Here is a 26,394-nt window from a genome sequence, read left to right as displayed (position 1 = left end):
ACTCTATTTAAATTTTAAAATACTTTTTCATGGATTCTCCCTGGGGAAAGTCTCCTCAGTGGAGCAGCCAGGACAGCAGCCAAGCTGGACCATTCCCTACATCTACCAGGAGGAAATTTACCCCCTGTTTCTATCAGGGACTTTGAGCAGATGAACTTTAATGGATTAAAAAGAGCCTTTGAGAATAAGGTCTTTAGGCCCCTATAAAACTTAATCAGAGAAATCAATCTTCTTTCATTCACTGTATTTTACCAATCAGCTTCAAATGAACAGGATTTGTGCCAGCACAAGAAGATTAAACTCCAAATATGAAAAGAGAGCAGCAAGGCAGTGATGGTATCTTTCATGTTATTCCATGTGATCAGGATTTGGCCTCTGTTTTTCTATTTAGTAATGCTACAAACACACAGCAAGATCTGCAAATTATGCAACTTTTTCAGTCTCTTTCATTGAAAAATAACAGATGATTTTTTTTTTTTAGTGATAAAGAAGGATATAAACTTATCTCATTCTTTGAGTACTGATATGTTTGCATCAATAATGAAAAATATTTTTTAATCGTTAAGGCAAATGGATTAAAATCACATCAGCACATGAAAAGAAAATCTGATAAGCAGGTGCCATTCTAACATTGTCACTTTTCTAAACGTAAATGTAGACTGGTAAATAAGTTCATGTGCAATTCCACACATTACAATAATTTATGTCTAATAAAAACAGCAAAAGAGAATTACAAAAACAAACACTATTATGAACTGTGTGTTTTAGACATTGTATCACTTTGTTTTCTAGTGAACATTAATCAGTAATACTAGAGAAATTATAATTCTAATGATGCATGTTTGTTTTTAGAAACTGAAGCAAAGTACTTCATTGTACTTAATGAATCAAATAATACAAAGAAAATATCACAAAACATCATTTGCAGCAAGACTGATCTTTGTCACATGAAAAAAAAAGAAGTCTAGAAAAGCTGCTGAACTGAGTAATTACTGTAACTTAATTAAGGCACATATTTATAAAAAATCCAAAATAGACACAAAATAACACCCCAAACCCAAACCCCAGAGCAGCAGAAGGATATTTCCCTGGTATGGAACCCTGAGCTGCAGCAGCACTTAGGGACATGGTTGGTGGTGACCTGCCAGGGCTGGGTTAGGGGTCAGACTCGAGCATCTCAGGTTTTTTTTCCCAGCCTGACCCCAGGGAGAAGCAGCTCTGTCCTGGCACTGCTCTGCAGACTGCCTGCCCAGGGAGAAGCAGGGAAAGAGCCTCTTCCTAACAGCAACACAACCAGGGAGCAGAGACACCAGCAGGTTTGGAGAGAGGCTGTTCATGTTCTTCAGCATTTCTGAGGGCTGGGGGAAGCACAGGCTGCTGAGGAACAGAGCCAGGTTTACTGGGGCTTACACAAGGCAAATGTAACTTGTCCTCTGACAAGAAACTTTAAGAAATGAATTTTAATAAATTCTGCATCCTCCACATGTTGTCTTAAATCTACGCAGCAGTTTCTTTATCTTTCTTGAATGTTTGTTGCCAGAATGTGCACCCTGTGGGAATGTCAGCTGCTTTAAATACAAAGCCACCTTTTATGAACACATCCTAAATTTTAAGGCCATCACATGTGCAGCTCTCCTCACTATCCTTGGCTATGTCTTATCTAAGCATAAAAGAGACTGTTTAGCCAATAAAGTTTGATGTTTAAAACCCCCATTTGAATCTCCAAGAACATCAAATCTGTAATCTGTACTAGGTCCTGTGCCATTCCACAACAGCAGGCAGAGCAGGACACAGCAGGAAGAAAATGTGTTTGGAAAATATTCACATGCACACAAGCTTAAGTGGAATTACTCTCCTAGTCTGTGTTCTGACTTTAAACAAAGCATGCTTGGATTTCAATAAGTGAATATTTATGAGTGATAAAATAGAAATATGTGCCCTTGTGTTAATAGTTACTTCAAAAGATTCATATGCATCCTGTTTTCTCAACTTGCTTCAGATGCAGCTTTTCCTTCTCAAGGATAAGTACAAAAAAGTCATACCCACATAAACAAAACAGTTTTGCTCTGAGAGCCACAGTAGCACCAGTTAAATAAAGACTCTGAATCTTGTCACCACAATATCATGGAGGCTGTTCTTTAAAGCGAGCCAAGTGCACATCAATGAGAATGAACAGCATTTCTGTAAAACTAAAAAAGAGCTGAAATCAAATTACCACAAATTATTTAATCTGCCTCAAGATTCAGCTCCCACACAGTAAATGTAAGATACTTTGCAAAACGAGCTGTTTCAGAGGTAACTGAACACACATTGCAGCTACAAAAACTCTGAAATCTGGTGTAAGACAAATGTAGCATTTAATATGGAAAAATAAACAAATAGCAATATTAACATCATGTAGCTATTATATAGCTCCTATTAAAATGTATAAAAGCTTATATATAGAAAAAGTACTAACTAGGGAGCGTGCACACACTCGTGTATATATGAGAGAGATAAAAGCTTAATGCGCTGCTTCTTCATAAACCTCTTCAAATGAATCAAAAGCAGAAGCCCAGCACTGTTCAACTTGCCAGGGATATAAAACTGGATTCACATCTGAACATCTGAGCACTTCTCTATGAGCATCTTTGTCTAAATTAAAACTTCACCAGCAGTACCTGCAACTCTGCTGAGCTCTGAAGTTCAGAGGAGGAAATCACTTGTCCCATAAATAAAGGATCCAAAGGGATTGGCCCCATGGATCCCACAGCATGACACACTCTGGCCCCCTGGAAATTGCCTTTGATTTGGAAGCCTAAACAAAATTAGTGTCTTGATGGAGTGCACTGGCTTTTTACATCAGGAAATAGATTTTATTTTTGGTACAGCAGTAGCCAGTATTGGTCAGGGGGAGAATACTGTGGAAATAATGCCTTTTCTCAATTATTAGCTGAATTAGTCATTTCACCATGACACACTATACAAGCTCCAAACTTTAGAATTTAAGGAAAAGTCTTTTAAAACCATAGTGAAAATCAAAAACCTGGAAATCTGAGATACTGGTACTCGCCACACTTAGGCTTTTTAATTTTTTTAAATGTCTCATTTAAACTCACAAACAGACAACATATCTAATTCCAATCAATTTTAGTAGACACTGATTGTGTTGAGCATTTAAAAAAAAACATGGCCCGGTGTCCACATAATCAACATGTCATTCTTCAAGAGATCTTACTGCAGTCAAGAATATCAGCAGCACTTGTTTCAAATTAGAAGTTGAGTGAGGGTAAATTGTGTTGTAATTAAGTAATCTGAGAATACAGTCTGATCTGTGTAGCTTTGAAGCAATCATAAACTACTCAATTGACTTAGTTGGGTTTAATCAGAACAAGAAGACTAAAAAAAAATTTTTTTTGCTCAGTTTATTCTTTTACCTGGTGAAACACTGAAACAGAGCAGGCTAGCACAGAACATGTCCTCCAGAAGCCTGTGCACCATAACAGTGATGCTGTGGCACAGCCTGGCAGCCCCAGAGGCCACAGAGAGCTCCTGGATGTCCCAGAGTTCCAGGTACATCAGTGATGGCTGAGAGCTCCTGAGCACATGCCTCCAAACTTCACTGCTTGGCTTTTTACAGTCCAATGCTGACTAAAAGACAAAATTTGGATCTGCTTTAACACTGTCAAATAGTTTTTCATAGCTCTTCCCAGGCTTTGGTACAGTCACTTAACTCATGCACTAAATCCAAGCAAAACAATGAACTGAGAAGAACAAGTTGATCTCCCACCTCAGAGATGAAATACAAAGCAGAAAAGGCAGCATCCCTAATCTAAGCAAAGCAATTGCTTCCCTGCATCCCAGTTCTTTGTCAATACTACTTCAAAAAGTAATGGAGATTGTATCTGAGTTGTGCTGAATTATCCTCTGTGACATTACTAAATGCTAAAGAGACATTACACCTCCTCATCACTCCTTTTCACAAAAGAACTAAAACGGAAAACCCAAACATGTATTATTTTTCTGAAATGAACAATGACACAACTATTTCCTTATGCTTTAAACAATGCAAATACTGAACAAAAAACCCCCAAAACTGAAGCTGATGAATTGAAAGAAAATAATTTAAAAGCCCACTGACAGCCCTTGTCAGGCAGCATTAGAAACCTCTTCTGCAGCACTGCTGATTCTTTATTCCTATCCCTGTGCCACACTGTTTTCCCAGGGAAACCACATCATCTGCCATGCCAGTGAGGAACGGCTGTTTCACAGAACCACAGGGCCACCTTCCAAGCTAAATCCATCTTCCAGGGCAGCTGCCATCACTCTGAGTCAGGGAGAGCAGACAGCTCTGGGACGCCCAGGGATGTGACAGTGGCACAGGAGCTGCTGTGCCCAGCCCCAGTGAGCTTGGCAGGGTGGCACCAGGGCCCCTGCCCAGCAACACAGGCTGGGCTTTATGCTGTCACTGCTTCAGTTCTCCTGTTTGTTTGCTTAATTCTCTACATTGTTTTGTGCTAGGCCGTAGCTAAATGGCATCTCAATGTTTTGAAAATGTTTTCAACACATGCTGTAGAGAAGAAAGTTATCTCACTCCTAACCATGGATACCATTACCTCTCTCTCTTGTTGTTTTAAACCCAAGACATTTGCCAGGTGTTCCTTCTTTTGTCTGCCTGTTTTTTTACACTCTTTGAGGCAAGAATAGGTTGAATGACTGGCTGTCATCCCAGACTGTACATTTCAAACTGAAAATTCAGTAAACGTGTGATATGAAACAGTAAGTCACTTATCAGTGCCTGCCAGTGCATTGCAGCCATGGCCCTAGCACAATATTACAGTAGAAAATTAAATGTTGCTCTGACAAAAAAAATAAACAAAAACAAAGAAAAAAAAAACCCAACCAAACCAAAGTAAAATTACCCCATTGCTTGCCCACAATATCCAGTGCACAGTCATACAAGCAAAGGCAAAACTGGATCCTTCAGCAGGACTAAAACCTAAGTGATTACAGTTATATAACAACCTCTCTCAAGTGAGGGTCACCTGCAAAAAGGTTCAAACTCACTGCTCTACAAAACAGTATTTCCTGAGACACCATGTACTAATTATATTTGTTGAAATACATCACTTAAATATTCATTATCACACTGCATGAGGTGCATGGGCTGCATGAAATAATGTCTGGTCAGTGGCAAATCACATCACTTCAATAATAATGTTTATGCAGACTCAGTGTCCTGTGGCACTTCACATATGTATATATGTGTATGTGTATGTTACACATACATGAAAAGGCAGGCACACTATTTCAAATTTTGAAAGAGAAGTTGGAATTTTCTTTCTAACTGAAAAACGAATCACATCTTTTTCAATGTATCTTTTAATTTAGCTTCCCAATACTGATATAAACATGAAACATATTTCAGACAGTTTAAGGATGTATTTATCTTCAGCTCAGGTACACGAGCACTGTCCACACTATTGTTTGAAGAAGGCACTGCTGTAAGAAGAACTAAAAAGAAAAGCAGGCAGTTCTATTTCTAAGCAATGAAGCTCGTTATTACTGTCTTCACTATGGAACATTTTAGTGCAGAAAGGTAAATGTTGTTCTCTAGGCTTGGCTCTGCAGAATGGGAAAGAGCTGGACCCTGTCTAAGGAATCAGACAAATTCTCACCTGAGCTCAAACAATTTGAAGGACTGGTAATCACACCAAAGTGAAAATGAAGACACAGATTCTTCTGAACAACAGACAGAAATTTCTGAACAGAAATATTTAGGCCAGCAGTGGAACCTGGTGACATTTTACTGATAGGATTATGGCCTGAAAGCTGCTGCTTCTCTGACTGGTCTATGGGGGACCCTGAAAATTGTCATGGTGCCATAAGAATAACTGTGCCATAATTTTCAATTCATTGTAAATCCTGAGTCAGGTGCAATAGAAAGTCATCCCTGAAGCTGTTACAGCAGCACTTAGGATCTTGCATCACCCAGTGAGCTGGAACTCTTTTGGTTTCCAAGGGGCAAAAGAAATGCCAGTCACGGGTGGTTTAATGCAATGCATGACCTTGATTATTTCAGAAGTGTCACAAAATGTATTGCACATTGCCCAAAACACTAATTTTTTGTTAAACCCAACCTCCTAAAAAATTTATACCAGAAAGAGTTGCTTAAAATAAATTTCTAAAGTAATTATGTCAGAAAGATCTACTAGGAAACTGAGCTTTTTAATAAATCAGCCTTCTAGGTGCTGCAACTCTTTAAGAGAAGGAATGGTCTATCAGCAGAGTAATGATTTGGAATCTTTCTGCTGTTTGAAAAATCTGTAAGGTCAAATTGCACCACTGAGAAGTTTGGCAGCTGAACTACAAATGAAACCAAATATATTGAACAAGGCTTTCAGCATCACATAATTTCTCTGTTTCTGAGGCAGTATTATCTCTTCCCAGCAGCACTAAATTTTTCAACTTCTGAATTTTTTTTCTTATTCCATCTTATACTACTGCCTTAGGACAACTCACCATAATGCACAGTGCACACAAATCTAGATTTTTTTTTCAGTTCAACAGCAGGATCAACAAAAATATTTTTATTGTCTAAAAGAAAAAAAACCCAAAAAGTTCTACCTTGCAACAATGTTCTTCAATGGGTTTTCAGGGTCTGACCATTTTTTTCAAAAAATACTTACAATATAACCCCTGTGGCCCTCAAAAAACATGCAAATTATAATTAAAAACAGTTTTACTTTTAGGCTGAACCAACTGATAATCAATTGATGGAAATAAACACTGATATATAAGCATCATTATCATGAAGGCTCCCTGACATATACCAGCAAATACAGGGTTCCTGGAGGAGCTACCTGGGAGAATTCAATTTCATAGCTCCTGGGAAGCCAGTTATTTACTACCTGGACCATCTGTTTCTCAACATGTACAACAGGTAAAAATAATTTGTGTGGAATATATGGAAAAAGTAAGAGGAATGTTGCATAATTCTAGAATAAAGAAAAGCAAATATAATGCAATGCACATGTTGCACTGGATCAGGCTTTTCAATGGGTTATTTCTCTTTTTAAAAGCAGGCAAGGTACAAGGAAGTACAAGACAGAAACAAGGATTTGTCAGCCTCCAGGGTACTGCAAGCTGCAATACTACATGACTGGCATTTCTTTCACAGGCAGTGAGATTTCATTTGAATTCTTTATTGGTTGTTACTGGACTAAAACAGGAAAGTCACAAACCATTCAGATAAGAAGTCCTGTTTAAGTTTCCTGAATTTTCAAGGTACCAGAGACGCTACTTTCAACTACTGCAGGTAAAAGATTCTGTTACTCAGGTGAAACCATGGGTTAATAAATAAAATGTTATATTGTAAATTAAATTAATTGCAATTAATTTGTAATTAATTGTAATGTGCTGTATGAAAGGCCTCACAGAATTTATCACTTAGCATATGAGCCAACATTAACCCAGCAAATCTTAAACAATTCTTTAAATAAAGTTTTTTGTGTGTAAAGGAAAAAAAAAAAAAGACAACAAACAACTAAAAGGCAACTGCAATCCCCCAGTCTGTTTTACATGGTAAAACAGAAAAATGAATACAAGATGATTTCAGTTCATGATGGGGCTCTCTCACTGGGAGCTTCTCAAAGTCCAGTGCCTGATGTGCCTCTGCAGGGTTGATCCCAGGTCCCACCAGGCACAGCCTCAGTGCCAGCCCTCCTCGGCCCCGGGTGTGGCAGAGCTCAGCAGCAAAGCCAAGCCCCAGGGGATGCTCTCAGGGATGCAGGGCTCCGAGCAGGGCACAGGAGCTGCAGTCCAGCGTGGGGAAGGTCAGTGCTGCTGTGGGAGCTGCTGCAGTGCTGCCTCACAACAGCTCCATCCCAAACAGCCCTGCCTGCAGCTGCCTCCCAGCCTGCTTGGAAACCTGAACATTTACTGGGCAGCACCAGCGTGACGAGGCACCCATGGGGCTTGTGCTGGACAGCAGTTCTCTCAGGAGCACTGCAGCAAATACTTCCCTACTTCTGCGTTTACTGTAGGAAAATCTGCAAGCTAGAAACTCACTCTGTAGCAGAAAGGAAACAGCCCACTGAAAACTCTGTCTAGGTAGAAAAGATCAAGTGTTGTCTTCTCTAAATAGCATTACTAACATCTTGCAGAGATTCAATCCTTACCAAGACATTAAACCTCCATGCAATTATCTATTTCAGGAGCTTGAAGAGACTCTCAGAACAAGGCTATTGTAGTATTCACATACTCTTTGAACAGAGAGAGACATAATCTCTCTCCCAGGATTTTTCCTGGGGAAGGCAGTGAGAAAGCTCAGAAAAAGAAGAGAAAACAATTCTTATCTCTACTTGCTGCTTCAGTTGTTTGGCACATGTGGAATGTGTTATGGAGATTGTTCAGTGACGGAGTGATTTGTTAATTGGACTCTGCTGATGGTTGTTTGGACTGATTGGCCAATTAGGTCAAAGCTGTGTCGTGACTGTAAGGGGTCACAGGCTTTTCTTTAGTACGTTTGTAGTATAGTATTAGTATGTGATAAAACTTATTGTAATATAGTAGAGCTTAATAAAGCAATTGTTCAGCATTCTGAATCATGGGGTCAGAGTACATTATTCCCTGGCTGGGGGCTGTCCTGCATTGATAGGCTACGGATCTTTTCCATTAAAAAAAAATACTATTAGTGAAACAGGAAACACCATTACTTCTCATCTCCTGGGCTCTGCTGCTGCCTGCCACCCCAGCAGCACCACAGTGCAGCCTGCTCTGGGCTGCCACTTGAGATATACCCTGCTCTTCCCTCGCCAGCATGGGGAAGGCAATCCAATTCCCAGCCTGAAGAGGCTGTGTCATCATCCTGGCAGACACCAAACACTGGAGTGTTCCCACATGACCAGAACAAGCAGAAGGCAGGGAACTGAAATGCCTTTCAGCAATGCTGCTTGTTCCCAGTGTCAAGGGGAGAGGGAGCAGCATAGCCCTACCCATCACTGCACACTGAGCACATTTCTGAAAGCACAGCCTCGCCCCAGCTTCTCACACAGCACCAGATCTACAGCCCTGTCTCATCTCAAGGCCATGGTTTTATTTTTCTGAGCCCGGCACTGCTAAGTAAAAGACACTCAAGTAAAAAGCCACAGAAATACAGTATTAGTTGAGGAAGGAGGGAACAGATTCCATTTCCTACTTAAGGTATAAAAAACAGCTATCATAATTGCATTACATACTGTCTCTTCCTTCAGAATGTCTGAAGCTGCCACAGAACTAAGTGGTGTTTAACACTGTGAAAAGAAAGTGAAAAAAAAACCACCTCTCAAGTGCCATGCTGTATTGATAATCATGACAGTGGCAACACTGAAGAAGAATTTAAAAATGGGAAAAGAAGATGACCACAGTATTTTATCCAACTAAAGACATAGGAGACTAGAGAGTAGTTAAAAATCAAGATATTAATTTGGGTAAAACCTCTGTGACTGCAAAAAGTGCTTCAAAACGTGGAGGGGCAAACTCTTGTTCCAGGTCTATCAGACTAAATCTCATCCAAATTTACTGTCCCACACTCTCCAAACATTATGTGGTACAGACCAGGGTGTCAATGAGCTTCTAGTCTCATCTGCTGAGAATTCCTTGCTGATCCACCTGTGGCCTATACATGTACCACACATAATTGTCAAAAGCTTCATTTCTCTGTGGGAGAAGCTTAAGAGCTCTTAGGACACATTTATTTTATGTCTTTTCCTTCTCTTCTTCTGACTCTTTCCTTACCCCATATTTCCAAAGAAGTCAAATTGTCTGACTGATTGCAGAAAGCTCTTCTTTCCTTCTCTGCCATGATTTCACAAGCCAACTTCAGTGTCAAAGAACATTTAGGAACAGATGTGTTGTCAAGCTTAAGAAATTCCAAAACTAAGAGGACTTCTTTTCCCCTAAACATGTGTAATATTGATAGTGAAAGTTGTTTTTGTTCTATTGTTACCAGTAAATTAATATATCTATAGTTTTAGGTAGTAGGATACTTACTAGGTGTCCATACTTATCATAGAATGAACGAAAATCAAATTACTTTAAAAAATAAAGTTATCTAATTAAATTATTGTTGTTGGGTAGCTGTAACTCCACACCAACAAAAGTTACTTACGAATTTAAAAAAAAACGTAATTTAAGATATCCATTCATTTTTGGTATTTTTTTTGTCTATTATGTGTGAAAGATTTTAATTTACACTCATTTAGCAACTCAGACAATTTCACTAATGGAGGAATTAATTTTGATAACAAAAAATCAAACTGCACTTTCAGAAGGTTATCAGAAGGTAGGCACCTGGATCAGGAACAAGTATCACTTTTTAACACAATTCTTAAAAAATAGGGTTTTCTATACAGTTCTAAAGGAATATGACGCCCACATAGAAAAGACTTCATTTCAAATGAATGCACCTGAAAGAAATATTCACAAACAGGGGAGGGCAGAGGAGACATTAAACTGGACAGTTAAACATGGTAGAGAAAGGGACCTTAAACCAAATGATGTTTTACTGTGGCAATGTTGACTGTGGAGTTTTTATCTCTCAAAAGTGATGGCAGTCAAGGACATACCCATGGAAATGATCAATACCAACAACCAGAATGTAGCAACAGTGATAACACTTTGTGTTCTCTACAGGATCTGCTGTGTGTTTTTTTCAGGTGCTTCACCAACAAACCCAGTAAGGAAAGGATGTTATTGAATTTTATGTGACAAACTGAAAGAGAGAGCAGAAAACTCTCTGTATGGGAATTGTGTGACCAAACCCTGGTCCACCAGTTTCACCCAGGTCTTTTCTTCTTCCAACAGACCTTCAACATCTGACATATTTCTCCAGCCACAACAAGCTAAAACATGTGAAAATTAATTCCAGTGGGTGCTAACAGAAAGGGTCCCATGTTTAACTGTTTTTTTCAAACAGGTTTGCTTTGGATGTTTGTTTTTTAAAAGCAGAATATTTCAATTACACCTCTCAGTAAGCAGAAACAAATGAGGAAACTTCTACACTGGATGAAGATCTAGAAATGCAGTATTCTTCTGCCAGACCTCTTACGCATGCTAAAAAACAAGAACAAAAACCCCCAAACAAACGTCACAGAGATGATCAGACTTTTTTTCCATTTGATACATAACACAAGTCCCACCCATGGGAGAGGTTTAGATTTTCAAGCAAATGTCAAGTTAGTATATTTTAAGAGAAATGCAAGAGCAAAAACTACTCTCTATAGGGCATGCAAGCCAGTCATCCTTAAAGCTTTAAGACTGATCTATGCAGATTTTCTGCATCATAAAATAGTCTGGAATAAAACCCAAATTGCACATCAGTGTAGGATGCTGATAGACATCTTGATCTGGTTTCACTATTTCAATTTAGCTGCATATTGTTTGGTACTGCTCAGGGAAATATGACAAGCTGTGCCACGAATGGAAGGGAAGAGAACCAACTCTCTGTTGCTGTACATTATATTTTTATTAACTGAGACTCCACAAACCTCTAAATTTATGAAATACTGAAGAAAAATTATTAAATTATTCATCAGTGATAAGACAATTAAGAAGCAAACTAAGGAGCAAGTGGAAGCTTGGTCCTGAGGGAGAACAGCTGGTCTTCTCATTAAAAGTATGTTTTGGCAGCAAAATACCCTCTGAACAGAGGGAACCTGCTGGTAAAGCAGCCTCTGAGTCAAATTTGGGAGCAAGTGACAAAGACAGGCTGATGTGAAGAGCAAGGTGGTGCACTCTGGGTAGCAGCGTGTGGCTGGTGCAAGCCACACTCCCCCTGCTCCTGGCAAAGGAGTGAGGTGACTTTATTGTACTTTGGAGCCACCACATGACATGGAAGCTGCCTCAGCCACTTTGTGCTCATGCACCAGACTGCAAAGAAATTAATTTAAAACTCAAGGAAAGATGTTCTTTGTAGCAGATCAGCCAAGAGCTGAGCACAGAGTCCAGTGGTGAGGATGGTCCAGGTCACTGAGTCACCCCGTGCTCCTGCCTCATGGCTCTTGCTCACCAAACAGCAAAGCTGCAGACCCCGAAGGGGCAGTGGGTCAGCACATCCTGGGAAGTTTCCCCAGCAGGGCAGAATGTGCAGGATGTGCTGAACATGAGCACTGTCCATCTGCCCACTGGGCAACAACCCCCTGAGGGCAGGAAGGGAAATGCCACCTCTGGGGCTGTGGTGGTGCAGTGCTAAAAAAGGAACTGTATCACGTTAGAGACACACAAAGTCTTTCAAAGGTGGAGAAGACAAGGAAAGGGAATGAGAAAGGGAAGACATAGCACTTGGGTGCAATGTTTTTTATAAAGTTGAAGCACTATATGCAAAGGAACAACAGACTGGAGCAGGGCCAGAGTTCTAAGGGGGTCTGAAAACTCTTCATGAAATACCATTGCTCCTTTCATTCTCATCCCTCTACTACTCATACCTAGTACTTTTAGGATTGTGGGTTTTTTTAAGCTTGTTGTTTTTTCTCATACTTTCCTTTTGTGGTTTTTAATTATTTCCCTGTCCTGCCATCAACAGTTCAGGAGATTTGCCCCTTGGCTCCTCACCTCTTACAATCCGTCCTCCAAGATCATCCACTTAAACACTCAGTCAAACAAAAAACCACTGATGAACCAGCTCTCACCCACAGAAACACCAAGGACCTCTGATGATTCCATTGCTGAAATACTTAGTGATCTGTGTTATTTAAAGATAGTATCCCTAAAATATGTCTACAGCAAAAAAAACATCCCAAACGTTTCTGGAGCATCTGCTGAAATATGAAATCCCCACTCACTGGCATGCCTTATTCTAGATGTTTGAGGAATTTCTTCAAATAACATCAAGGTCTATAATTTTTTTTTTGTGACATAGAAACATAAAATCAGATGCTCCATCTTAATTTTGGACAAACTTACTTCCTAGTTAGATAAAAAATTGGTAGGAGTTTTCCTCCCTTAATGCCATTCTCTTTCCTGTATTTCCCCACGTGTGTGAAGTATCTTTACAGCTGAAAGCAGAAAGACACAACAGGTTGATTCCTAATCAAATCTGCTTTAAATTGTTACTTCCATTCTTGCAAAGATTCAAGTTATCTTGCATAACTGGCAGGAATTCTGACATCCCTGCATAACACCAAATTACTCTCAGCCTGCTTCAAAACCTGACTGATCACATAAAATATAAAAATTCCCACTCCAATCTTTCTGTACCTATTTGTTCACTTAGGTTAGCTGGCAAAATAAGCGTGTTAGCCTTTTCTCTGCTCCAGATATGTCATACCAAAGTGGGTTTTGCATAAAGAGAAATGGCATGCTACTATCTTTGTAACATTTTTAGAGCCTTGGTTATAAATACTGCAGATGATGCTCAGACAGAAACTCAAGTGATGCAGATTTCAGCTCTTCACATGAACAACAGGGAGAGTTACAGTTTCAGTTTGATTTGGATCTACACTAATTTACCCCAGGTGATCAACAAAAAGGAGAGCATAGCTAAAATAGAATTTCTGAAGTGATGGGATTTATACATATCACATTAAAATGTGTTAGGGACACAGAGGTATCTGGACATTCACAGCTGGGTATACAGCTATACACTCTGATGTACAAAAAGAGGAACAAATGATGAGCAGGTGAAGCAAAGAATCCTGCATGGGGCTCTTGGTGGGGCCAGACTGGGCTGTTGGGGCAGGTAGAGCCCTCTCAGCCACAGCCAGCATGGGGAGGGAAGAGGAGTCAGCAGGAGTGTGGCTGGGGAGAGCAGTGGGGTGGCCAAAGCAGTGCAGGATCCAGGGGATGCACCTTCCTCAGCTGACAGGGAGCTACAAAGGGACACAACCACGAGGGCAGAACAGGAGAGGTGGAAAAGAAGGAAATAAATCGGTGCAGAGCTCCAAGACAGTTGCATTTTTCTTTAGGCAAGATTTAGAGTTTAAAAAAAAAAAAAAAGGAGAGAGAAGCAACCAGGAGAGCTGTGAAGGACAGAACAGAAGGGCATGGGCAGGAGGAGGACTGCAGTATTGAGCAGGGTAAACTCTGCTTCCCACTTTGGGCACACCTAGGGAGCTGGATTGCACAGAGCCAGCTCAGACACTGCAGACATACCTATATCTCTAATTACTTACAGATACACATCCATTCCTTTTTGGTTAGTGTTAGATGTGAGCAGTTTGTGTTACATAAACCTTCCCCTCAGCCCAGCAGTACCATCTTGTTTCCTAGTTCAGAGACATGACTGCAAGCTCCTAAGACAAATCTTTCCTAAACCCCAGTACTATTTCGGGGGACTTAGAAAATAGGGAGTCCACAGCTGTGCACCTGTAAACCAGCAACTAAGAATATACTTGCATGGAGACATCCTTATTCTTTCACCACTACAGCTTCTGCAAAAGTAAATTCTATTTCTTTCTCAAGAAAGAACAGTTTTTAAAAACAATGTTTCTGTTACGGGAAAAAACCCAAACTCACGATCTTAAGACATGATAAAGAAATTATTTAAATTCTGCTACTTTACACATTCTGTTTGGAGGACCTCACCCAAAGGAGCAAATACTAATAAAGGAATCCTCTGAACCCCAAACACTTCAAGATATCATTTTTTTTTTTGAGTCAATCCTATTCAAATCAACCAATGAAAAGACAACATTAATATTTCTATGTGTTATTATATAACTGTAAAAACCCAGACTATTATTTCCTCAGCTAACAAACTGAGCCATCTCTTTTTTATGCATTAACAATTAATATGGATTCTGCTTATAGACATCTGTAATGCTTTGGGCTGTATTTATGGTGTGATAATTGTCATTTTGAGACATGGAACACGAAGATGATAGAAAGACATAGCTGAACTGTTCACTATCTAAGGGACAACACTGCTATCATGTTCAAAATACTGCCCCAAGCAATGAAAAGTTTCATAAATCTTTTTTTTTTCCTACCACTGTTGTCAGCTTCTATTTTTGCCTGTGGCTGAATGTGATTATAATCTGTTTCCAGTGTACAAGAAAACAAAGTGATCTAGAATATAATGAGTGGGGAACATTTTGGAGCCCTCCTGAGCTGCAGGATATTTCCAGCTGCTAGCAGAGCTGATAACAGACTTAATAGAGCTAATGATTTCTAATACCACTAACACAAGGCTATTTTCACAGTGGGTAAATAATGACTCTTGTTTTGGAAATAGTTAAGGAGTCATGTAGATGTTTGATAAGTACATGATACAGTATAAATGCAGCAATATTTGGGTAATTAATGGTGGATTACACCATAGCTAGAAGATAATATACTTCTGTGTTTCCTTCTAAGAACTTAGAAGTTTATAACCCTGTTAAAACCAGTGTGACAGCAAGGAGATTTCACTGTAAACAATTAAAAGTAATGTTTTAATCTAAGTGTAAAAAAGCATCCATTTGTTTCAGTGCACTGCATCTTTGTTTTTATGTTGGTAATTAATATTAGAAATCTTCACTAGAAGTAAAATAAAAACTAATTGGATAGTAAAAGAAATTTTCTTGAGAATTGAATGCAAGAACTGCATCAATGGGGCAAACTATGAATAGCACATAAGCCTTCAGTGTTTCACTTGCTCATGACTGCATGTTTCTGATGAGGATTAGCAGTATTTGCTTGGTTCCCTCCTTTCCCAGTGCGCATTCTTGCAACCTGTTTTCCATTCAAGGGCCTGTGCTCCCATCAAAGAGAATTCCACTCTGGAGGCTGCAAGATTCCTTGCAGGTTTTTTTGTATGGCATTATACAGAAAAGGTTCCCTATGGTAAAAGTGCATTTCTTCTTCCCCTTTTCTCCAGAAGTTTCCTATAGAGGCTGCACATGTTGATCTCCTATTTTTTCCTTTAAGACATCTGAACATTATTTCACATTAAGTTCATGGCAGCTGTAAAGAATGGTTGGGAGTTCTATCCTGCAGCACTCAGTGCTTCATGCCCCTGCAGTTTTGCTGCTTTTTCAGCTTTCTCAGCTGTATGCAATTCCAAACAGCATTCCCTGGATGGGACTGTGTTTGCAATGTCCCTCTGTCACCCAAAATGGGCAGTGTCAATCAAGCTGTTAACAATCCAAACTTCGTAATGGGAACAAAGAAATAATGATAACTCTGATGAGGGCAAAAATGTAAGGTTTAAATAAAATAATTCAAGCGGGACAGAGCTTTTCAAGTCAAAATGAAAGAAATAAAAGGACTTACGATGTGAACAGAGGGTAAGAAATTGTGTAATGCAATAAAGCAATATCTAGCCATTATAAACTTTATAGATTTTAGGAAAGCAGATGATAACCCCCATTGTGATTCATTTTCACATACCTTGAAATATTACAGGAAGCAGGCAAAAATAATTAAATTTACCTAACTGTATTTCAAGGTATGGCTTCACTGGTTAAAGAAAATGCAAACTTAAGCAAAGAGTCTGATACAGCTGCTGGTGTCAAACTGAGAATGCAATCTCCTCTCTGGTCTGTTACTGCCATTGCTTCATTAGGATAAGAAATTGTAGATTGGAACAACAGAAATATTTCATGGTCTAAGGGTCAATATCAGACTTTTGTTTGTGCTGGTGATACAGCAGTTCTAAATGACAGGTCAAACATGCAAGGAACAGCACGAGATTGTTCCACATCACAAGTAAATCAGGTTAAATATTGTGAAAAATACATCCAGTAGGGACTCCAGGTTCCAAATTAGGCTTTGTATCAGAAGACCAAGAAATACAGGGTTTGTAAATTCATATATTTGACAGGCATGAGCAAGTCAATGAATTTAATCATAAGGAAAAAATACCATGATCAAGGAATATGACAGCTGTAATCACTAACATCAATGGCTTGTTTAAATATTTCTTCTCCCTTAGCAGAGAGACAGGGAAAAAGGAAAGCCACCAGATGCTAACACACTCAGAAAATATTAGGTATCACACTAATTGAATCCGCCTTTTTTTTTAAATAGTAGCAGAAATAAAGACAAATTCAAGAGACATCAAAAAACTAAGGTAGAGCAGAGAACACAGCAGATATAGCACTGACAGTTTGAGAAGGATGTCAAAGGCCTACACAATGTAAAAACCAAGAATATTGAACAAGTTTGAGAACAAGATGGCTAAGCTGCTCAAAGAATCAGAATTAAGGATTGCTTAATTAAAAACCACTACAGTATCACAGGGCAGAGCTATATTACATGCATTAGCATATAAAAATGAAAAAGTAGGTATTTTGGAGATCAAGGAGCTCTTCTGTATTGATACACGAGTTGTAATGCCAAAAAAATTAGATTCAAACATGTAGATCAGGAATTTACAATAGGAATAGCTGTTAAAGAAAAAGGCAATAACCAGGCAGTGAATTCAACATTTTTATATGGAAAATGTCTAAGGAATGGAAAAAGTCTAGTAGAGAATACTTAACAAAAGGTCTTGAAAACTGAGAAGATACAAAGGAAACAAATCTTGCTAAGTCTAAAAGCAACCACATTTTCTTAAAAAATAATTAAAATACAATGCACTAGGCAGTCCTTCAAAGGGAAGCAGAGCTATGTAACAGGTGGTGGGACAGAAGATGCAATTCAGTGTTGACAAATGCAAAAACAACTTAAAATTCTTCTACTAAATGCTGATTACTGAAATGCACACCAAGAAGAAAAAGGTGTGGAAGGATGAATTTTTGTGAGAAGAACAAGGAAAAAAGCATAATGCAGTGAATATTCCAAGATAACATTCTCAGTGCATAACAATGGCGGAAAACAAAAATGTTGTGTATCTGCTATGCCAGAACATCAAGTGCTGCATCTTGTTACAGAAGAGAAAGACAACCAGGGGCTCACTTACAACATGCCTTGTGCAGACATCAGAAATGAGCCAAGCTGGGAAACACAGCCTGATTCACCCACACTGGCTGAAAGGTGATCTGTGCTATCCCTCATCCCTCCTGCCTCAGCCCTGCTCAGCCTTGAGAGACAAGCAGCAAAGTGTCTGTTTAACACAACTGCTGCCTGTAAACCTAGATTAGCACTTAGCCTGGGAACCTGCCAGTGCCCTCCCTGCAGACAGAGCTGAGCTGGGCTCTCTGGGAGCAGAGGAAACACAGAATTTCCAAGAACACACACCCTGCTGGGATCCAGGGACACGGGGAAGAATGTTCCCCAAAACTCTGAGAGCTCTGCATTTGCAATTGGGCCTTACAGAGCACAATCCCAGTATTTCTTTATTGGCTATGCCCCTGAAAAGTTTGCCCTCTGTCATAATGTGGACTCAGATAAGAAATCTTTATCTGTTAGAAAACTAAGAACTGAAAAAACTACAAGGTGTGCAGACACACATATTTGTTGCTCAAGTCTCAGCTGAATGAAGGCAGTGTTTCAAAATCAGTCAATAATCTCTTCAGTGCATTCTTTCACTGGTGTTTTAGCAAGACACATGTGCATATCTGACTAAGGCAGCAGGGAGCAGGCACTTACTGTAATGTCAGCATGGGATGACAAGCACAGAATTTGGCCGTATTTTGATATGCCTTGGACTAACAAAGAAAAGAAACCTGCCCAAAGGGTCAGGTAGCCAAAAGGGGCTTCTGACTGACTCCCCAGACACAGCCATGAATGCAATCAGTGGTTTCAGACCTGACAGTCAGGTACCCTGCTCCTGCTCAGGACAGGGACTTTTCCAGCAATCACAGCCCAGAATTTCCCTTGGGAGATCGCCTGTGCTGCCAAACACACAAACACACCTCTCTACTGGCACAGACCCACAACTGTGTGGGAAATCCAGACGCCAGGTTCCAATGATCAAGCCCAGTGTTTAATTTCCTAAGTGTGAAGAGCTGTTTCAAAAGGGCTGTGTGCACACTGACTGTGCAGGAGCAGATTCCTGCCTGGATGCTTCCCAGCTGTTTTGGAAGCATTTCCTGGAAGCTGGGTCTGACAGCACCTCCCATCCCGTGGCCTTTCCCATGTGGGCAGCTCTGGAGAAAATCCAGTGCCAGGGGAGAGGGCAGAGGCCAGCCTGGGACACTCTGGGCTCTACAGGGAGTGCAGGCATCTGGGGGCTCAGTTTCCCTCTGGTTCACCCCAAAGGATCCTTAAGTGTCCAAGGGAATGAGGTACCTCCAAACTCAGGGGTCCTGTGTTCATGTTCTAAGCACAGTTGATAGCTGGACATAAACTTCACTAAAATGGTGCAGCTTCCCCTTCAATCCAGCTACTGTGCATTATATAAATTATTCTTTTCAATTGTGAGTCAAGCCAGTTATTGCTGGATATTGCTCAAATGAACTGCAGCATCATCAGAGCAAAATAATAACAAAGGCATCACTTAGGCACAGCCGAAGTATTGATATTTCTATCATACATTATAAACAATAATACATTGTCTTCAATTTTCTAACACTTCATAACTTTCCAGTGAAAGAGACAATACTTCTGTTCTCATTTCTTGGTAATTAACAAGGCTCCTTCTAACCAGTTCAAAAAAATTAAAACACATTTGTTCTTCAAATATTATTAGTTTACACATCTGATTTTTTTAACTCCAAGCAATTACAAGCCCAGTGCACTACAAGCAAAGCTGCTGGTCAAGGAGACAGCATAATAAAAACAGAATAAAGCTTCTCAAGATCAAAAATTAAAGAGCTGCAGTGTTACAGGCATTGTTTATTCACATTTAAGAAGGCTGGAAGAGACAGGCATGCTGTCTGCCTCAGTTTTTATGGGGGATGTGGGAAAGAAAAAAGAATCTCATGGTTCTAAGAGCTAGAAATAGCTTATCATTTATTTGTGGTCCCTGAATTATCTCTCTGCTGTCAGGCCTGCACAGGCACACTGCTGGGCTGCCTTCACTCCCACCCCACAGAGCAGGACACCTTTGAAAAAGGACAATCTATTTCCTTTCTGATACTCTTTCTAAACGTCATGTACTCCCCAAAACTATTTATTTTCTTGAAGTAAAACCAACAATAACGGTTACATGGGAAAAGAGGGAAAAAAAAAAAAAAAGGGAAGGAGATGGAAGTGGGAAAGACTGACACTGAGACACACTGCTGAAAGAAACACACAAAATGTATTCACTTGCTTTGATGTTTTACACTGGTAGGGCTTGCAGACCTGAACAAGGCAGGTGATTATTATCTTTGTTTGTCTTTATATATATATATATACATATATGCATATATATATATATATCTCACTGCCATCATCAGTAACTCAATAAACAGTTTAAATGCACACAGCACTTCCTTATGACATTTCTCCAATTACTCCTTCAAATTTTGACACAGATTTCTTCCTTCCTAAACATATCCATCAGTACTGTTTCCTCCCAGGCTGGTGACTGTCACCTTCTAATCAGTTGGCATTTATCCTGGGATATAGAGGAATGCAAACAGCTTTTTCCTCCCACACCAAGCTCTTCTGCAAGGTGCAGCTTGTTTCCCTCCCGAGAAGGCAGAGCGTGCCACCATCAGAGTTTGTAACAAATGCTGAACCCATGGTGCATGGAATTTACCCCAAGCCAAACAGGAGGGTCACAGAGGCACTGGAAGGCTCTGTGGGCTGCACACAGCAGAAGGGAGCAGCAGAAATGAGCGATCTCATTTCTACGTCCCTGCTCACCTCTGATTATTTTATTAGGTTCCCATTATCAGCCTCCACACCTGAATTGATCTGTGGAGAGCTGCAGAGCCCGTTTCCACGCCTGCTCTCTGCCAGCCTGTTCTGATTGCCCTCATTATTCCTCTTCCCAACAGAGAGGGATTCATTACTCGATGCGGAAAACTGACTCTCTCCAGCCCTTTGCTTACAGCTCCAAACCTGTCAGCACACAGATTATGCCACTATTTCTTCCCTCCTAAACTGTTTGACATCACAGCTTTGATGAACAGGGGAACAAATAGAGGGAAGGAATGGAACACAAACTGTTAAAATGATTGTTAGAAAGCAAAGAATCCACAGGAAGCATCACAGCTTCCTTCGGCCGCTGGAAATTTAAACATTTCTTGTTTAATTCCCATTTATACCAAGAAGTTTCCAAGCCAGTCAACTGAGAAAATTAAAACAAAACCTATTGTTTACAAAGAGAGCACCTGTAGAGCAGCCCATGCTCTGCAGCTCTCTGGACTTCACTCGGCTCCCTGCTAAGAAAAAGGAATAATGTTTTTAAACCATCATTAGCTTTCATTCTGCGAATCCCCTTCTGCTGCCACAGTATTCCTCTATGTAAATGGCATTTATTTATTCATAGGCACTGGCATACATTACTTTTGTCAAAGCTGGTCTCTCACATACTGTTGTCTCCGTGCTCTTATAAACGAACTGGAAAAGCAATTAAGATTCCCGGGATTTTGGGGCGGGGGCAGCTGTAACACGATCTCGTGTGTGACTGCAGCTCTGGGCACGGGGAGATAAGGGAAGTGACACAGATTAAAACAAATTGTTGATCCCTACCAGAGAGGAGCTAGGCAAACAATAGCAGTAAAAGCATAAATGTCAATTTGGAATGATAAAGGATACAATCTAAATGTAATATGAGAGGCCCCCAGACAAAAAGGAGAAATAGAAATTACACATTACCCAAGTACCAGATGCAATAAACAAACAAATATGTAAACACATGCATGAATATGCATATGGAAAAATTCAGATCACTGGATTGATGGCTAAAGTAGCTAGATTTTAAAGCAAAATACTGAACCATTTTTAAAAAGTATGACTGCTAGATTTGAAGGGTAAAAAAATCTTATTTATACTCCTGGAAATTTAATTTAAATTTTGAATAATCTGCAAGTGTCTCAACACATGCTTTCCTCTACATTCTACATTTGCATATTAATGACACAACTGTCCATAAAACACAAACCAATGCCAGGAGATACTTTCTTTTCTCACAAGAAGCTGGTTTTTATCTGCTGAAAGAACTGTCAAAAGGGTTCTCTAATTGCTTTCAGAATTTTCTCTGTCTGTTCCCTTCATGTTTTCTAGTCCCCTACAGCAGTTTGCCAGATGAACTATAAGGTTTCAAAGCTCATTTAAATAATCTTACACCTATTCTAGCCCTGGTGAAAAAAATCCAAGTAGTTTCATCCAAACTGTGACCTAATAAGCAGTCACAGCTAGATCAGTAAAAAGACCTACCCAAGATCTACTTATCACAGTCTACCCGATGCTGTTGGATGAACCAAACATTTATTTTGTTATGGGAAGAAGTTTGGATTTAATTTAACAAAAAAAGGTCACAAATACAAAGGAAATTATCAAGAGCTACGTGTAGGAATCAGGGTGAAAAGCACAGCACTGTACACAAAAAGATTTTCACAGTCCTACTAAACTGGGGGAAAACCCATTTAAGGTTTTGACCAGTATCTGGGGTTGTCCCAGCCACCTGCCAACAATTTTTTGATGCGAGCACAAACCATCACAAAACCAAATTAACCAAAAAATGTGCATATTCAGACATCCACAGCTCCACACAAACACCTCCATCAGTGCAGCTACACAGCAGCTGTGACACAACTGCTGCTGCATCACGTTGTGCATTTCAATAATGATCCCTTCCAGGTGCCTGGAGGTGGTGCCACGCTCAGACTGCAATAATAGATGATAACTGTGGCCATCAGCACAGCTCCCTGCCCACCCAGCTCCCTCCTTAGTTTAACATTGCGAACTCTCGCCTTCAAACGAGGACAGAAGGTGGAGGAAAATGAGAATTCACATTTTATTCCTCCCAGTCTGAAATGCAATTCCTATTTGAAACACAGTCCCCAAACATTAGGTGGATAATTTTAGATTAATAAAATATGGCATTACTGCTGCTGTGTTTGAGTCCTTCAGGAGGCTCTCTATAACTAGGGGAAGTTACTGTTCAAAACTCTGTTATGAGGCAATTATACTGCCTGACATCTAACATCTTGCAAGGCAATCTCACTTTTGGGCATTAAGAATTAGCTGTGTTAATCTCATTTTATGAAAGACATAATATTTTCCTTTCGAGTATTCTTTTTAGAAACATGAGCTGCCAAATTTGTCTTATAATCTAAGGTTTCCATTCACAACTATTCTGTATTCTAGCAATGTCAACTTAGTTTTTATTTACAAACAAGCAACACTGATTCTTTGTATTTTCACTATTTTAATTTTTGCTTCTATCCTAGAAATATATTAAAAGGAGATTTAAATATGCAATAGAGCTGTTTGAAATACTGCATCTGTTCATCATCATTCCAAGCAAAAAATGGTAAGCATTCTATTATTTTCTGCATAGGGAATTTTTAATACTGTCTTATTTTTAAAGATGTAAATAAAGATTAATTTCAATGTAGCTGCTCCTCTGCCATTTTTCTAAAGATTAATATAATTGATAAAAGAATTTGAATGACAAAGGACTCTATTAATTTACATGTCCACCATTTTTTTGGACAATTCTCTATCTGTACATACACCCCATACAGTACAAATTCCACCATTTATTAATCTTTTCTGTGTTGCCTACTTGAATATTCTGTTTTTCTCCCTCAGAACACCCCTAACAACCTGGTGATCATTCTACAGAAATTGGCCTAGTCCTGCTTTGGGAAGTGTCAGGCAAAGAGCTTTTCCTGGCAGACAGGCAGCAGGGATGTTCTGCTTTGCTGTGCTCAGGAGAAGAGAGGAACATCCTGTCTGAGCAGCACAGACAGGGCTGTGGAGGTGCACTGAGCACTGGTGAAATGCTTCCTGCCATCCCTGTGTCCATGGCCACCACAGCTCCATTTGGCTGCCCAAATTTCACATCTCCAAGCACTCTGCAGCCAGTTGCTGCCAGGATCAAAGGCAGGCTCTCCTCTATGCCCTGCAATGGGGGCTCCTCCTCTAAACCCTGCCTGTGACAGGCAATAACACAAACCCACACAAATATCACACTGTCCAGGGCACCTGAGAGCAAATACAAACAAAATAATGAGGAACTGGCAGCATCAGCAGCTTCATACTCTCCCTGGCTGTCTCTGCTCTAGGGACTGGTGATGAAATCACCCACAGAGACCTGCAGCAGTGATGGAATAAGCAGGAAAGCCTGGAAGGGGTTAACATTGTGCTACACCTCCTCAGAGAGCTGCAGTCCTTCTTCTTCAGCCATCCACTGCAGCAGGGAGAAGTACCTGAATGTCTGAGGCTCTCGGGCTGGCTGGTGCTGCTATTTATTAGTGATGAAGGGGGGAGCCAAGGACTGAGAGGTAAAAAACATTGAGGCAGGATGAGGAGCTGGGAAATGGAAAGCTGTCAGTGAGGGGGATGGAGCCAGCCAGAGAGCACATCAAGGTTCTGAGAGAAACAAGACAGAAAGGCAGACCTGACAGAAGGGAGAAGAGATATTTGGAGTTCCCAGTAGAGGAAAGAAGGGCTAAAATCTATTGAGAAAGGTGAGACAAAAACCCAAACAGAAAAACTTTACAGAGCCACACAAATTAAAGAGTGGAAGTCAGTTTATAAGAATCACTAGAAGATGAGCAAGAGAAATGAGAATTAAGATTAATGAGAATTTGGATTAGACAGAGAAGCAGAATATGCACTGAATAACTAGCCAAGATGGAAAAGGAGCACCAGGAGAAGGGTGGGAGACCCAGGGGAGCATTCCCAGGCTGGCCAAAAAGCTGCTGGGACTGGGGGCAGAGCAGTGCTGCAGCTTCTGGCACAGTGCATCACAGAGAAAAAGCCTGGGCACAGCCAGCCTTATTTCTGAAAATCAGAGGCTTCTCCAGGCTTGATTCTGCAGCTTAGGTTGCAGATCTTTTAAAGTTCTGTGTGTTTTATTTTCTTTGGCCATTTTGTTGTGAAATAGAAAATTACTCTCAGTGAACAGAGACTGACAGCTTCAGCTGGTGAGCAGGAGCTGGGGCTGCTACCAAACAACACACAGCTATTAATTTATTTGAGGGGTATTCTTATTATTTATCATGACAATAACATTAAATGAGCTATGTACATACACTGATGGAAAACAGACTTCACAGTTTCTGTCAACAGTGCTGTATGTGTTACAAGTTTGAATTTTTATTTGAAGTTTCCAGAGCTGCTTTGTTAGCTAGAGAGTTGATCTCAATTTTATGTTGACACCAAAGCAGAGCAGATTAACTTGGAAATGATGCCCAAAGCTTGAAGTGCTGTTGGATCATTTGTCCTTATTGAATGAAGGCAGATTTCTGCATTATATTACACACTGCTGCTGATGCCACAGTTTTAAATATTGTTATTTTCATCACTCTTTGTCAATTATCCTACGTTCAGAGTATTTTTTAAGTAAATAAATATTCGTGCGTGGTGACTGTCAGCATTAGTAGAAAAGTCCTGAAAAGCCAGCTCATAAATGAAATTCTGATTTCAACAAATTCATTCTTCTCAGATAGCTACATTTCCAGAATAAATGATCATCTCTAATATCATTACCTGAACATAGCAAACCTGGATTGTAAAGGATCTTGGCAGTGAATGATGATAGGCATCAGAGGCTTAATGTTTAATTACTGAACAGAGTTTTGTGGCAGAATATTGTGGTTGTTGTGATCTGTCAGGGAGAAGTGATTCATAAACTTTGCTGCCTGCTCCTCAAATGCACAGCTGGTGGGAATAAAAAATGGACAGTTATTTATGGCTGAAAATCCCACCAGGAAGTGTCCTGAAACCCACATGAAAAATAAGTAGAAAATTTAATGAGAAGAGGATGGTGCATTCCTACACACTGTGAAGCACAGAACACAAATTAGTTACTGATATTCCCTTGGACCTGTATGTTTTAGGAAGTAAGGGTAACAACAAAACTAATTCTCATGATAATTAACACAGGCATACCCCCTGCTTGATGAAGAGAGTGAAGCAAGCTGGGTTTGGCATCTTAATACCCTCTCAAAATAAACCATGTTGGAATAGGACAAAGGAAAGGGAAAATTGAAGAAGATTCAAATGCCAAATTTTTCTTTTGCTATGAACAGTAGGGACACATGGTGAGCTCTAAGGGAACCAAAGACCATCCTCAGTGACCCAAAGGTTTTGTGGGGAATGGCAGGTGTAGGTGCCTGGCTCACGAACCTAATGTGTTTTTTTTTCTTTCCATCAGTCTGTTCTCTTTTGTTCCAAACCACTGAGAAAGCTGAAATATAGTGAGTTAAAGACCTACAACCCACCCCAAATAACTTGAGAATAAAATTTTTCTCACTTTACACAAAAGTGCTGCAATAGAGATTGCAGGAACACTCAGAAGTTCTGTGAGTGTTCCTACAGGCACAGCAGCTCCCCAGGTTGAGGCTCCCACCAAAGGAATCCTTCCAAAACCACACACTCTGAGCACCACAACTGAGAATGTTCCCTTTCAGACACAATTTCAACTGGCAAGAAGGTGCATCTCATATCTAGATATGCTGAGCAGTA

The 26,394-nt window shown here is 40.0% G+C and overlaps 1 protein-coding gene across 25 annotated transcripts in view; it reads right to left on the bottom strand.

The window, feature by feature from the left end:
* The window catches only part of TENM2 (teneurin transmembrane protein 2), a 1,348,016-nt gene that overhangs the window by 173,546 nt on the left and 1,148,076 nt on the right, over positions 1 to 26,394 (bottom strand). The window lies entirely within an intron of this gene.

This window comes from Passer domesticus, chromosome 13 (assembly GCF_036417665.1).
Source record: "Passer domesticus isolate bPasDom1 chromosome 13, bPasDom1.hap1, whole genome shotgun sequence".
Taxonomy (NCBI): domain Eukaryota; kingdom Metazoa; phylum Chordata; class Aves; order Passeriformes; family Passeridae; genus Passer; species Passer domesticus.
This window is presented reverse-complemented; position numbering and strand designations above follow the sequence as displayed.